Source organism: Pleurodeles waltl, chromosome 1_2, assembly GCF_031143425.1.
Source record: "Pleurodeles waltl isolate 20211129_DDA chromosome 1_2, aPleWal1.hap1.20221129, whole genome shotgun sequence".
In the NCBI taxonomy this organism is placed as follows: Eukaryota; Metazoa; Chordata; class Amphibia; order Caudata; family Salamandridae; genus Pleurodeles; species Pleurodeles waltl.
Window position 1 is genome coordinate 1118998538 of NC_090437.1, and position 14465 is coordinate 1119013002.

The 14465-nt window shown below is 45.2% G+C and overlaps 1 protein-coding gene across 2 annotated transcripts in view; it reads left to right on the forward strand.

Annotated features, from left to right (window-relative positions):
- The window catches only part of FAM184B (family with sequence similarity 184 member B), a 320510-nt gene that overhangs the window by 63347 nt on the left and 242698 nt on the right, over window positions 1-14465 (forward strand). The gene's annotated exons all lie outside the window — the stretch shown is intronic.

Consider the following 14465-nt stretch of genomic DNA (forward strand, 5'->3'; position numbering starts at 1 on the left):
GTTCAAACGTTTTTATTCATTTTCTGCGATGGTTACAAAAGATGTACAATCTTTATTTTGTGTAGAAAGCTCCTCTGAGGTTTGTACAGTATCCCATCTCTGATTTTTTTATTTCACCCCATCAAACTCCTTCCATCTCAATCCCAATAATGTTTGGCTTCCTGCCCATAAAGCATGTACAACACATCAGTGGAGACGGCACTTTGGCAGGCCCGGCAGCATTCTATGAGAAATTTTATATTTTTACATTCTGAGTTTGGGCATCAAAGTTATGACAGAGGAACAAGAAGCCGTTCTAGCCATTGGGGCATGGTTGAGCCATTAAGTGAAGCTTTGGCTGACATAATTACTTGGTATGAAGGAGACCCCATGAGTTTTGGAATTTCAAACGCCCTGAAGAAGGTGGAGTTAATCTAATCAAACATATTGTCAGTGTATATCCACCGAAACATGCGTCGGCAAACTTTTTCTTACATACCATATTGGATTAAATCATTTGGTGAATTTGTTCTTGCATACCAGACTGGATAAAATAATTTTGGACTAGGAAGAACATAGAATTACCTCTCTCCCTATCTTTTTCTTGAATATGATTATTGGATGTGCGACAAAGGAGGAATAATATTGTGGAATATATGGACATTTAAGCTAATGAGCAGTTTTTTCTCTCACTTATGAGTTATTAAAATAATTGTGTATTTATAGTTATAAACCGTATGTTATTTTCCTTATGTATTTATTTTGATATTATTTGTAAACATTTAGGTTATTGTAAATAATGTTTGATTGTGAAGTTGTTTATTTGTTTTCTGGTTCTTTCTGTCCTGTCTTCTGATTCTTTGGATGTGTCTGTGTCTATGTGTGTTATCTATGTTGTTCTCTAGTATGGCGTGTTCTCCTTCTAGTCTATTATGATTGTGTTACTTATTGTTTAGGTTTTTGTTGTCTATTTTGTATTTATTGTTAAGTTTCGTTTTGTATTAAAAGTGCCATAATATTTTGCTTAGCATAAATAAATTAGATTTTTGTTTTGATAGTATTATCTTTAGTTCATCTGTTTATGTGCATATTACCATGAAAGAGAGGGATGTTCTTATACCTCTGGTAAATTACCCTTGATCTCTCTCTATATTGATTTGGGGGCCCTGCTTTCTACTTGGTTGACAACACATCAGGGGCCTCATTCAAAGTCTGGCGGTCCATAGACCACCAGACTTACGGTGGTGCTTGGACCTGGCGGGGCCGGCGGTTTCAATCTGCCAGGGCAGCGCTGCCCTCTGGATTACGACCCGCGTTTCTGCCAGCCTTTGCATTGCAGTCCCACTGCATCAACTTTAATTACATAAGGCATAGCATTTCTCTAGATTCGTAGGTCTTGTGCTTAGTCAGAGGCAGCCAGGTTTCCAGAGATGTGTCACCTGAGCCTTTATTCGTGTGGTTCAGGTTTTCCATGGCTGGTCTCTCTCAAGCAGTGAGAGGATGACACGCTCTTCATTCTAAGCTAAAAGGCCTTGGATTTGTTAATTTCTGGGTAGAGGGTGAGGGGATGGGGCAGGGCTGCTCAAAACTCTCCTCCAATTCCCATCTTGTACCCTCGACCTTCCATGCGAACAGACAGTTGGAGAGTGTTTGCTCTGTCTGGGAATAAAGCACCAAGGCCCATATTTATACTCTGTTTGCGCTGGATTTGTGTAATTTTTTTAATGCAAATTCGGCACAAACTTAACTCTGTATTTATAATTTGGCTCTAGACCCGTCCAGCGCCAAAGTTATGGAGTGTGAGTCATTTTTTGTACGTGAAAACCTACCTTGCGCTAATGACATGCAAGGTAGGCCTTCCCGTGCAAAAAATGACTCTAAAGCATGTGCACCTTATTTATCCTCCTGCGTCATTTTGACGCACAGGAGGAGGCGGGCCTTAAAAAATGGTGCTGAGACGGATTTGCGCAGTTTTTTTACGCCTGGGTCAGGGCACGCGTTAAGGGACCTGTGAGCTCATTTCCATGGTCTCCGGCCATGGAAGCAGTACACAGGTGCCCTTCCCTGCTCCCAGGGACACCCCCTGCCACTCTCGCCCACCCCTGGAGGACACCCATCGATGGGGGGACCCATCTATGGTAAGTAGAGGTAAGTATTTTTTTTAGGTGGCATGGGGGGCCTAACATGGGCCCCCCTACATGCCACTGTGCCCAATGGCCATGCCCAAGGGACAGAAGTCCCCTGGGCATGGCCATTGTACAGGGGGGCATGACTCCTGTCTTTGCTAAGGCAGGAGTCATTTCCATGGGGGTTGTGCGTCAAAAAATGATGCTAGTCAGGTTAGAGTCATTTTTCTTTACTCTAACCTGACTTGCACCATTCTTTGATGCACAACCCCCAGTCTTCCCTACGCCTCCGCTGCCAGGTTAGAGTCATTTATTTTGACGCTAACTAGGCCACAGCACCGGCTATCGTCATTCCTTAAATATGACGCCGGCTGTAGCGTTGGAATGGCGGTTGCCGGCGTTAAACTTTTTGATGCAAAGCTGCGCTGGCGCAGGTTTGCGTCAAAAAGTATAAATATGGGCCCAAGTGTCTTTCTAAAGTCTGTAAACCAACTTTTGTGGAGCTTTTAAGGCGTAGCTCAGGGGCAAAATGGAGTGGCTGACACTTGCTTATGTGCTTGAGCTGCTTCTAAAAGGTTTATCTGAAAAAAAGGCATGGTGAAGGTAGCTGAGAATTTCGAAGTGCGAATGCAGTGCTGACCGAACTGGTAAGCAGCACGAAAAACAGCAACACTAGTAACTGCTTTTGGGGTGGCTCCAGAAGCCCAAGGTCACAATTCCATTGCAGGACACATCCATGTCGCATAAATTCATTTGCTGCCTGCTGCAGATCTACCTTCACCTTAGTCTGCTTTTTGATGTCCTTGGGCAGGAAGTGGCCCGGGAGCCTCAGTGTACAGAGTGGAAGACTGTGGACCTGATTACGACCTTGGCGGATGTGACGAGTATCCCATCCTTCAAGGTCATAATCAAACCCTGTGTCTTTCACTCCCCGCCTTTGAAATAGGAGCGTAGCTTCCCTGAACCATCTGGATAAGAGTACGGTGTTAATGAGGGGGGCAGTTGCAGGCACTGTGTTAGGACATGTCTCCCTGTGTTTTCGTTAATTATTACAGAAATTGGGCTGGAAAATTCACAATTTCACAAAAGTTTTTTAACATTTTCTAGGGGCTTGGGAGGGGGGATCCCCACAAACCCTCCTGGGAATCACCCCACTTGCTACATTCATGTCTCAGAGTTTGTCTAAGTACCTTAACTTGAGTTACACTCTACCACTTTCAAATTCCACGCGAGCCACTGAAGATGTTGCTACCTGCCTATTTCCCTTACCCTGCCAGACCACGGCAAGGTGCAGCTGCTCTCTCTCCCTATCATGCTGCATTAAAGCAGGACAGTAAACATCCTCTGTGTTCAGTCCAGGACGTGGCAGCCCTTTGTGTTACTAGACTGCAGACGGTAGCCAATAAACAACAGCATTATGTGTATGCTTTGGGATTGAGAATTAGACAGAAGCGGCATAAATGCCTTTGTGCCCAGATACTGTAGGTGTTAGCAAAGAGGCAGTGTTTAATTGGCAAATTAACACGCCCTTAGGTACATTGGCACACCATGCAAGCGACCCCTGCCATGACGAGTCTAAGTGTAACCAAAAATACTATGACTTGAGTGACACATGGGAGAAGATGGATGATCGAAGAAAAATACTGTTTAAAGGAAACAAAAGAATTTGAAGTAACTGTGGTAGTCAAATCCTATCTCCAGGCACAAACCCATCACACTCTTAAATTATTTCCGAAATGCAGACAGACTGGGAACACGTTCACAATTACATGTTGTCTCACCCTTCCCAATAACATGCTGATTTCTGTATTATGGTGTCATCTGATTCACTTTCACGGTAATAACCTTTCTACAGCATGTCAAGGTTGAGATGCTCCTACTGCAATTAAATGCTTCTCTTTTAAGTGCTTCACACTTCCTTGGGCTACGCCTGTGCTATATTCAAAGGAATAAACTACAGTGATTGACAATGTAATGCAGAACCAGCAGCCTCAGAGATGCTTCAGGCTGATATATCTCTTAAGCATCATATTATAATGGGTCACTAATTTCACTGGCAATTTATGTTATGCTAAACCGGGCATAGAAACGGTTGAAGCATATGTCATTTCCATACTCACATCTGCGCAATCTAAGTTTATGAAAACATTTACTTGATCTGCGACCTCTACAACTCTGGCGGAGTTCAGCACTACTAACGTAGCTAGAGCAAAGCCCGTGAATCACAAAATCACAGGCTCCAGAATCATTGGTCTGAATGTGCAGAAGTGTTTTTTCTTGTGAGACGGAAATGTCTTTCTGGCTCACAAACAAAAGAGAAACTTTCAAGCGAGGATGAATGTGAGTTCCTCTGCTGTTTGTGTGTCGGGATGCATTGTATCAGTGGTTTGTAACACCAGTTGTGGTGGCAGGACATTGAAACGTTACTGACACCCTTCTTAGGATGCTAACCATTTTTTGAACTGGATTCTGTTCCCGTGAGATGGCCTTCATGTTGTGATTGCTAGTGGGCGGTTTCAGGGTGAAAGGGCCCCAGCATCGTCCCTTGATGTCACTACTTGTATGAGACTGCTGAAGAGAACTGCACAGCACAGGAGTACACAATAAACAGGACGTTACTACTGGCTGGAGATCTCATGTAATAGTTAACCATAAGAGATAAGGAGAAAAGTCCTATAAATAGTAACCAACTCTGTAATAGTATGATTACAGATTATATTTGATGTTGCCTTAATTAATAAAGTGGTTTATCTTTCAGGTTGGAGGTGACAGTGGTCAACCAAGGTGATTCAGCCAACTGGTCAGTCAAAGCAGGGAGGGACGAATACAGAAAAGATCGGAAGAATTAAAGCAACATATAAGCGCTAGTAGGAACCCTAATATAACCTTCCCAAACAACCAAGAGACCAGTTGGGAAGAAGCAAGCTAGGTTTAGGGAGTGGTAACCAACGGTTGTATGACACAACCACGCATGCCAAAACAATGCATGCCTGAACAACGAGGTCAGAACCACAACCGCGTCTTTTGTTGTAAAAGCATATGTGGTAAAGAAGAATGCGTGGTAAAATCCCCCCCTGCCCTGTACCCTATCACACCTCTGTACTTAAAATTACCCCGCCCCCTGACCTAAAGCTAAAAAAAACTACCCCGACCTCCAGACCTCCCCTGCTTATAAAACTACAACAAAGCTTAAATACACAAAACTACCCCAACCCCCGGCCTTCCTACCCTTAAAGTCTACTCGACCCCTGCACCCTAAAGCCCTAAGGTACACCAGCCAGCCACCTTACCTATCCTCGTAAAACTACCCTACCCCCCTGCCCTGAGGCCCAAACCCACAAATCCACAAAACGAACCCTCCCCCAAAACTACTCCGACCCCCTCCTCCCTGGCCCTGAGCACTAAATCCCCAAAAACACCCTGCCCTGAGCCCTAAAACCCCCCATGCATACCTAAAAACAGCCCCTCCCCAAACTACCCTGAGCCTCCCTCCCCTGCCCTCAGGCCTATATCCACCAAACTACCCCAACCCCCCAGTCCTTACCTTAACCAGTCTGTCTTCCTGCTCCTTCCAGCTGCCCAACCAACTGCACAGCTAGACCGGTGCCTGAACAACTCATAGGCGGCCTGCCTTAACAATGTAAATGCAACGTAAATGTAAATGCGTAGTTAAGATGAATGTGTTGTTCAGGCAAGTGTTGTATAGCTTGCGGTATCTGCTACTTGTGGCAGTGCCCAGTTAGTTTAGGCCGTTTCCTGTAACTAACTGGCAAGCCAAAGCCAAAACACAACACCAAGCCATTGCCAGGCAGTGTTTAAATCAATACAGTGCTTTTCAAGCTTCCCCTACCTTGCATGACCAAGAAGCACTATTCCCATTAGAAGGGTAGACACCCCAGCCACCACTGGTCGGGGCACAAATGACGCCATGGTCTAGTAGAGAAATTACGTTACTGCATCCCACGCTCTAGGTTTCGACTACACCTGAAGAGTGATGTGGAGTCCTTACAACCTGTCAGGGAGAGTACCAAAATGTATAGTGGGCTTTGAACCATCTCATTGCTTTCCTTCCTCCTCTTGTGTTTGCCCCCCTCCTGGAGCATAGCTTCCTTACCATCCTTTTGACGGATGACTTGTATCCCTCCACTACTTTTATTTTCTTTATTTCACCATTCCAAGGCAGTTCAGGTGTTTTCTTGCTCTCTCCCTCGTGTGCTGCTCTCTTACTAAAATCTCTGACCCCTGTGCTCTCCTTGTTACTCTCGTACTCACCAGGTCATCCTTTACATTCCCAACCTTCTAGACTCTTTTTGAAATATGTTTCACTCTCTCAGAACTCCTCATTAACTACTTTACTCCAATGGCTGCTTCTTGTTCCCAATCCTCCCTTCGGCTCAAGCATTGACTTCTGTACCTGCACTTCAGCTACTCCCCAGTACCTCCCTGTCACGGTTTTGTAAATAACAAAATAAAATAATAAAACATGATTTCTATTCATTTTAGGAGGGCCCAGCAGATGCATTTTGCTATCCGGCTACTCCTTTCTTTTTATTGTATTTTTGCACATTTTCTTTTTAAATTTACCACTTCAAGATTCACTTTGGCTGTCCTGGAACAGTAAATTATGCATTCAAAAAAGAAAAAAATGGCTGCTGCATCATGCCACATTGGTCCACTTATGATAAAGTATGCACATGTGTATGTCACCAAGCTGTTTTCTTGTTTTGTTTTGCTGACGCTGTGCCTCGCTCCCATCAAACCTTTTTTTCTTTTCTTATTGGAAATAGTATCAGCAAAAAGAATTGGCAAACCTAAAAGGTCAGGTAATTCTATTAAAAAGCAAGACCTATTGGTTTTGTCAATGCTTGGGTATAATTGGAAGCACCAAGTTAACTCTTGGCCTATAATATCTTCTATTAGGCCTGCAGATTGCTTGATTGTAACAAGAAGGGAGCCCTTCAGCAGGACAATAAAGGCAAACAACAACAATATCTGGTAGTCTTTGGGCCCTATTACGATTTTGGAGGTCTGAGGACCACCAAACTCGCTGTGGCAGTCAGACTGCCACACTCCTGGTGCTCCGACTGCCACATTACGACCCTGGCAGTCGGACCACCAGGGGACTGTCGCCACTGCCAAGATCATGGATCCCGGCGAGGTGGCGGCAGTCGGAGTCGTGGTCAGCCAGGGTGGATTCAGCGCTGACGTGCTGATCACAAATCCTCTTTCGCCAGTCCCTTCCATGAAAACGCTGGCATAAAAACAGTGCTGGGGGCCACGGTGGGAGGGCCATGCAGGGCTCACCCGGCCAGCACCTTTGGAATGCATACTGTGTGCAATGCAGACACTGGGCATTCCAAGGGTGCTGTTGTGCGAGGCCAATGCCATGGCACTGTTTCCGATGGTCTGACCGGTGGAAACGTTGTACAACAATGTATTGTCCAGTCAACTCGTTGGAAATATCATAATACAACTGCGGGGGAGGCTGCTGGTATGACGGCAGCCTCCTCCCCGCAACTTTGCCGGTCGGATCATTCTGACCGCCAAAGTTGTAATCAGGCCCTTTGTCTTTACTCTTTAGAATTTATGCAACTTTCTAAAAGTATGTCATTTTGTTATCTCAAAGTTTAAGAGTGGTAGAATTTACTGTGGAATAGGAATATTTGAGGGCCTCAAAAGAATATTGGTTACACCAAATGACATATTTTGGTTACAACATATTTTATGGTGGCACAGGCAATAACGCTCTTGGCTACTTGGACAGTTTGCTTTTCAAGATTAATGATGCAGGATCTTAAAGAGAATATTTGTACCCGTTATCAGTGCTTTGTATTTTCTTTGAAAGCAAATTAGGTATACTTGTTTGTAGTGGCAAAGGGTAATGCAAGTAGGACTAACATAGACAAAGCCAGGAGTTGTTAGCTATTTTCTAAAGAATGAATGGTATTCATTGCATATTGCTACCCTTAGCATTTGGAACCAGTACATGTAAACGCTACATGACTTTTACTCTTAAAAATAATGAAATCAAATGAAAGCACACAGAACAAATAAACAGACATAAAGAATAAAATTAAGTACACAAACAAATATGCACACAGCAATTTAAAAAAATATATATTATTGTCATGAGGGGAGTGGCCCCTTGGGCAAGTGCCGCTCCCCAGGGGGGCAAATTATTTTTAGGCCATTTCTCCCCCCCCTTTGGGGCAGTCTGCCTAATATAATTAGGCCAGTCTGCCAAAAAATGTGTTTATTGGTTTTTTTTATATGTGGGGAGTGACCCCTTAGGCAAGGGTCGCTCCCTGGGGGGCAACATTAATTTTAGGTCATTTCTGCCCCCAGGGGAGCAGAAACCACTAGACACCAGGGAATGTTTTTTTTTGTTGTGTTTTTGACATGAGGGGAGCGGCCCCTTGGGCAAGTGCCGCTCCGGGGGGGGAGGGAAATATTTTTAGGCCTTTGCTGCCCCCCCGGGGGCAGATAAGCCTACTATAATTAGGACGATCTGCCCCCAGGGGGGGCAGAAACCCCTAGACACTAGGCATATATATATATTTTTTTAATGTTTACTTTTGTCTTTTATAGATGGGGAGCGACCCCTTAGGCAAGGGTCGCTCCCCTGGGGACCAAATTGTATTTATCCCATTTCTGTCCTCCTTGGGAGCAGATCGGCCTACGGGGGGCAGAAACCACTAGACATCGGGGGATTTTTATTTTTTTGCGTCAATTTCACGCAAGGGGAGCGACCCCTTAGGCAAAGGTCGTTCCCCTGGGGGACAAATTTATCTTAGGCCATTTCTGCCACTCTTGGGGGCAGACGGCCTATTTTTATTAGGCCGATCTGCCACCAAGGGGGGCAGAAACCACTAGGCAACAGGGATTTTTTTTGGAGCCAATTTCACGCAAGGGGAGCGAACCCTTAGGCAAGGGTCGCTCCCCTGGGTGGGAGGGGATTTATTTTAGGCCATTTCTGCTCCCCTTGGGGGCAGATCAGCCTGTTTCTGTAAGGCCGATCTGCCCCGGGGGGGGGGCAGAAATCACTTAGGCACCAGGGATTCGTGTGTGTGTTTTGTTTGGGCAGCCCCTTAGGAAAGGGTCGCTCCCCATGGGGGCACATTACTGTTGGCCATATCTGCCCCCCATGGGAGCAGATCAGCCTATTTTTGGAAGGCCCATCTGCCCCCAAGGGTGGCAAAAAGTCCACAAGAGGCCAGAGAAGATTTTTATTTCAAAATAAGAGGGTGGGGGTATGGCCATACTCCCACCCCAAATAAATGCAGCCAAAGTTGTTGGCAATTGCCCCTGATCCACACCCCAGGGGGCAGAAAGTTTACTAGATGCCTAAAAATGTTTTTTTCAAACTGCCCTTTTGGACCCGCTTTGGTTCCCCCTCAATTTTGACATGTTTTTGGCTCTTCCCTGTCAAAGGTACTTGGCCCACCTACACAAGTGAGGTATCATTTTTACCGGGAGACTGATGGGAATGTTGGGTGGTAGGAAATTTGTCCTGGTGGGGTAATCCCTCACAGAAATGTGGGAAAAATTTGATTTTTTAGCTAAATTTGAGGTTTGCTGAGGATTCTGGGTAAGAAAACACTGGGGGATCCATGCAAGTCACACCTCCCTGGACTCCTTCGGGTGTCTAGTTTTCAGAAATGTCTGGGTTTGGTAGGTTTCCCTAGATGGCTGCTGAGCCCAGGACCAAAAACGCAGGTGCCCACCCTCAAAAACAGGTAGTTTTGTATTTGATGATTTTGATGTGTCCATTTAGTGTTTTGGGGCATTTCCTTTTGCGGACACTAGGCCTACCGACACAAATGAGGTACCAGTTTTTTTGAACGCTGGATGGAAGGAAATTTGTGGCCTCTCTCAGATTCCAGAACTTTCTGTCACCGAAATGTGAGGAAAAAGTGTTTTTTGGGCCAAATTTTGAGGTTTGCAAAGGATTCTGGGTAACTGAACCTGATGAGAGCCCCACAAGTCACCCCATCTTGGATTCCCCTAGGTGTCTAGTTTTCAAAAATGTGCAGGTTTGGTAGGTTTCCCTAGGTGCTGGCTGAGCTAGAGCCTAAAATTTACAGCTAGGCACTTTGCAAAAATACACGTCAGATTTCAATGTAAAAATGTGATGTGTCCATGTTGCGTTTCCTGTTGCGAGCATAAGGCCTACCCACGCCAGTGACGAACCATTTTTATCGGGATACCTGGGGGAACACAGAATAACAAAACAAGTGTTATTGCCCCTTGTCTTTCTCTAAATTTTTTCCTTCCAAATGTAAGACAGTGTGTGAAAAAGAGGTCTATTTGAGAAATGCCCTGTAATTCACATGCTAGTATGGGCACCCCGGAATTCAGAGATTTGCAAATAACCACTGCTTCTCAACACCTTATCTTGTGCCCATTTTGGAAATACAAAGTTTTAGACCTGACAGCCTTAGGGTGGTCACCCCTAACTTTTTGCCTGCCTCCCTCCACTTTGTGGACACTGTTTTTGCTAGTTTTTAGACTCTGTGCTCTTTACCACTGCTAACCAGTGCTGAAGTGCAAATGCTCTCTCCCTTTCAACATGGTAACATTGGATCTTACCCAGAGTGTGTGCCCAGGGCCTGTAGATTAAATGCTACTAGTGGGCCTGCAGCACTGATTGTGCCACCCACTTAAGTAGCCCCTTTACCTTGGCTCAGGCCTGCCATTGTAAGGACTGTGTGTAGTTTCACTGCCAATTCGACTTGGCATTTAAAAGTATTTGCCAAGTGTAAAACTCCCCTTTTTCTACATATAAGACACCCCTAAGGTATGACCTAGATAACCCTTATGGCAGGGTGCTGTGTTTGCAAAAGGCAGGAAATGTACCTATGTAGTTTACATGTCCCGGTAGTGTAAAACTCCTAAATTCGTTTTTACACTGCTGTGATGCCTGCTCCGTTCATAGGCTAACATTGGGGCTGCCCTCATACATTGTTTGAGTGGTAGCTGCTGATCTGAAAGGAGTCGGAAGGTCATATTTAGTATGGCCAGAATGGTGATATAAAATCCTGCTGACTGGTGAAGTTGGATTTAATATTACTATTTTAGAAATGGCACTTTTAGAACGTGAGCATTTCTCTGCACTTAAATCTTTCTGTGCCTTGCAATCCACGTCTGGCTGGATTTAGTTGACAGCTCCTTGTGCATTCACTCAGACACACCCCAGACACAGGATACTCAGCCTCACTTGCATACATCTGCATTTTGAATGGGTCTTCCTGGCTGGGGGGGTGGAGGGCCTGTCTCACACAAAGGACTGCCACACCCCCTCCTGGGACCCTGGCAGACAGGATTGAACTGAAAGGGGACCTGGTGCACTTCGAAGCCACTCTGAAGTCTCCTCCAATTCAAAGGCACATTTGGGTATATAAACAGGGCCTCTGCCCCTTCCAACTCAGACACTTCCTGGAGAAGAAACTTGTAACCAGAACCTGCATCCTGCCAAGAAGAACTACCTGCCTGCCCAGAGGACTTACCTGACTGCTTTCCGTGAAGGACTGCTGCCTTGCTGTTGCCCTGCTGCCTTGCTGCCCTCTGGCTGTGATGAAGAAGTGCTCTCCAAGGGCTTGGAGAGAGCTTGCCTCCTGTTCCCTCAAGTCTCAGGACCAGAAAGACTTCATCTCTTCAAGAAGTACTCCTTGTGCGGCGAAATTCGACGCACAGCCTGCCAGAAATGAAGCACAGCCTGCACTGCGGTGAAAATTTCACTGCACGCCAAACCGGAACGACGCACCCCGACTTTGCAATGAGAAGATCGACACAGCACCAGCGTAGCGACCGGAAATTTGATGCACAGCCCACTGGACCGACGCATAGCCGAGCCGGAATGACGCAGCCCGACTTCCAGAGCGGAATCAGCGAAAATTCGACGCAACGCTCACCGGATCGATGCAGCTCCTGTGACTTTGTCCTGCCAGCGCAGGAAATCCACGCACTGTACCCGGGATGTCTGAAAACCCCGCAACCTGTAGAGGATCCACAACCGAGTGCCGGAAATCGATGCTCACCCCTTTTTTTCCACGCTTCTCTTCTTCTGCAGCCCTTTGCCGAGATTTTTCACGCACACCAGGTACTTTGTGCTTGAAAGAGACTTTGGGGGTTATTCTAACTTTGGAGGAGGTGTTAATCCGTCCCAAAAGTGACGGAAAAGTGACGGATTTACCACCAGCCGTATTACGAGTCCATTATATCCTATGGAACTCGTAATACGGCTGGTGGTATATCAGTCACTTTACCGTCACTTTTGGGACGGATTAACACTCCTCCAAAGTTAGAATAACCCCCTTTGTTTGCTTTAAAAAGACTTAAGATACTTTATATCACTTTTCAGTGATATCTCCATATTTACTTATTGTATATTTGATCATTTTTACCTGCATTTAACCAGATAAATATTAAATATTTCAGCAAATGAATTGCTGTATACCTTGTGCCTATTTCAGAAATACATTTTCTTGATACCTATTTTTCACTTTTCATACGTTACCAAATGAATTGCTGAATACCCGATATACAATGAAAACCCATTGCAAGGAGCAGCTCATTTATTGGCTCTGGGTACCTAGGGATCTTGATGAACCTACAAGCCCTGTATAACCCTGCAACCAGACGAGTCCAGCAGACGTAACGGTATATTGCTTTCAAAAATCTGACATCGCAGGAAAAAGTTACAGAGTAAAACGTGGAGAAAAATGGCTGTTATTTTCACCAAAATGTCATTCTTTTTTTATTTCAGCTGCTATGTTCTGTAGGAAACCGTTGTAGGATCTACACAAATTACCCCTTGCTGAATTCAGAATTTTGTCTACGTTTCAGAAATGTTTCGTTTTCTGGGATCCAGCATTGGTTTCACAACCATTTCTGTCACTAACTGGAAGGAAGCTATAAGCTCAAAAACTAGTAAAAATGCGGTATGTCCCAGTAAAATGCCAAAATTGTGTTGAAAAATGTGGTTTTCTGATTCAAGTCTGCCTGTTCCTGAAAGCTGGGATGATGGTGATTTTAGCCCATTTTCACAAGCCTTCTTCTTTTGCAACCCTTTTTCGAAATTTTCTCTGTTTTTTGGCTAATTTCTTAGTCTCCTTCAGGGGAACCCACAAAGTCTGGGTATCTCTAGAATCCCTAGGTTGTTGGAACAAAAGGACGCAAATTTAGCGTGGGTAGCTTAAGTGGACAAAAAGTTATGAGGGCCTCAGCGCAAACTGCTCCAAATAGCCAAAACAAAAAGGCTTGGCACCTGAGGGGAAAAAGGCCTGGCAGCGAAGGGGTCAACTATATATAATGTTTATTTTTTAGCTGCCATATATATGTATACAAAATATACAAATATACAATAAATCAACTTTGGAAACATAAATACAGTTATAAAAATGTGTCATGTCTTTATGCTATAAAAAATGTAATTAATGATAGTATTGTTTACAAGCATACATCTATATTAGTATGATGTTTCTAAGCACCAGGTCAAGCAGAAACAGTCGACAATGGGGGCGGCAGGTGTAGCCTGCATGCTCTGTCGTTGGAGCACTGAGCACTCCACCTCCGGCTCCCGGAAGCACAATCAGCCGGGTCATGAACACGGAACAATTACAGGCGTTCTGGCATTCTGGTGAGTGTTGATTTTGTTGGGTCCTACGTGTCGACTGAGGCTGAACGAAGTAGATTGCAGACAATCATATGGGGAAGTCGATGATTCTACAGTTAGCTGTGCGGCGAGGAGCTGCGGCTGTCCTGCGCTGATTCCGACACTCCGACAGGCTGAGGCAGACATGTGTGGAGCAGGATGGCTCTGTATGCTGTGGTGTGGCCCCAACACTGGAGAAGCCAGGACCAGAAAGTTCATAAACTTCTTTTTGCACAAAATGTTCCCTGAACTGCGTGGCAGTGCCCTACTAAGCTGCTTCTCTGCTGATGGTGGATTTAGCATCCCCGCGGACAAAGGTGAGTGTGGCTCACCTCAAGGATTCAGGACGGGCCAGGGCATAACTCGAGGGGGACGGCTGCAGCGGCGGACAGGAGGTGTCAGTGGGGCTTCAATGGTGAATGAAAGGAGCCTGGTTTTAAGGCACTGGTAGAGTGACAAGGAAGACTGGGGGAACTGGCCATATCAAACTGATCAAAAGCAGCGGAGGGACTACTTTCCCTGTCAGTATTTTGAGTAAAGCTGGATGGTGGCCCTAGTAAGGTGCTGGATTAATCTCTTGGGATTTTGTCTGATAAATTTTGCTGCTCCACACCATTTCAAAACTCTTACCACTGGCTGTAAATAGAACCGCTAGCCCCTCTTGTTTAACAACCTGCATATCATATGAAATATACAAAACCATCTTA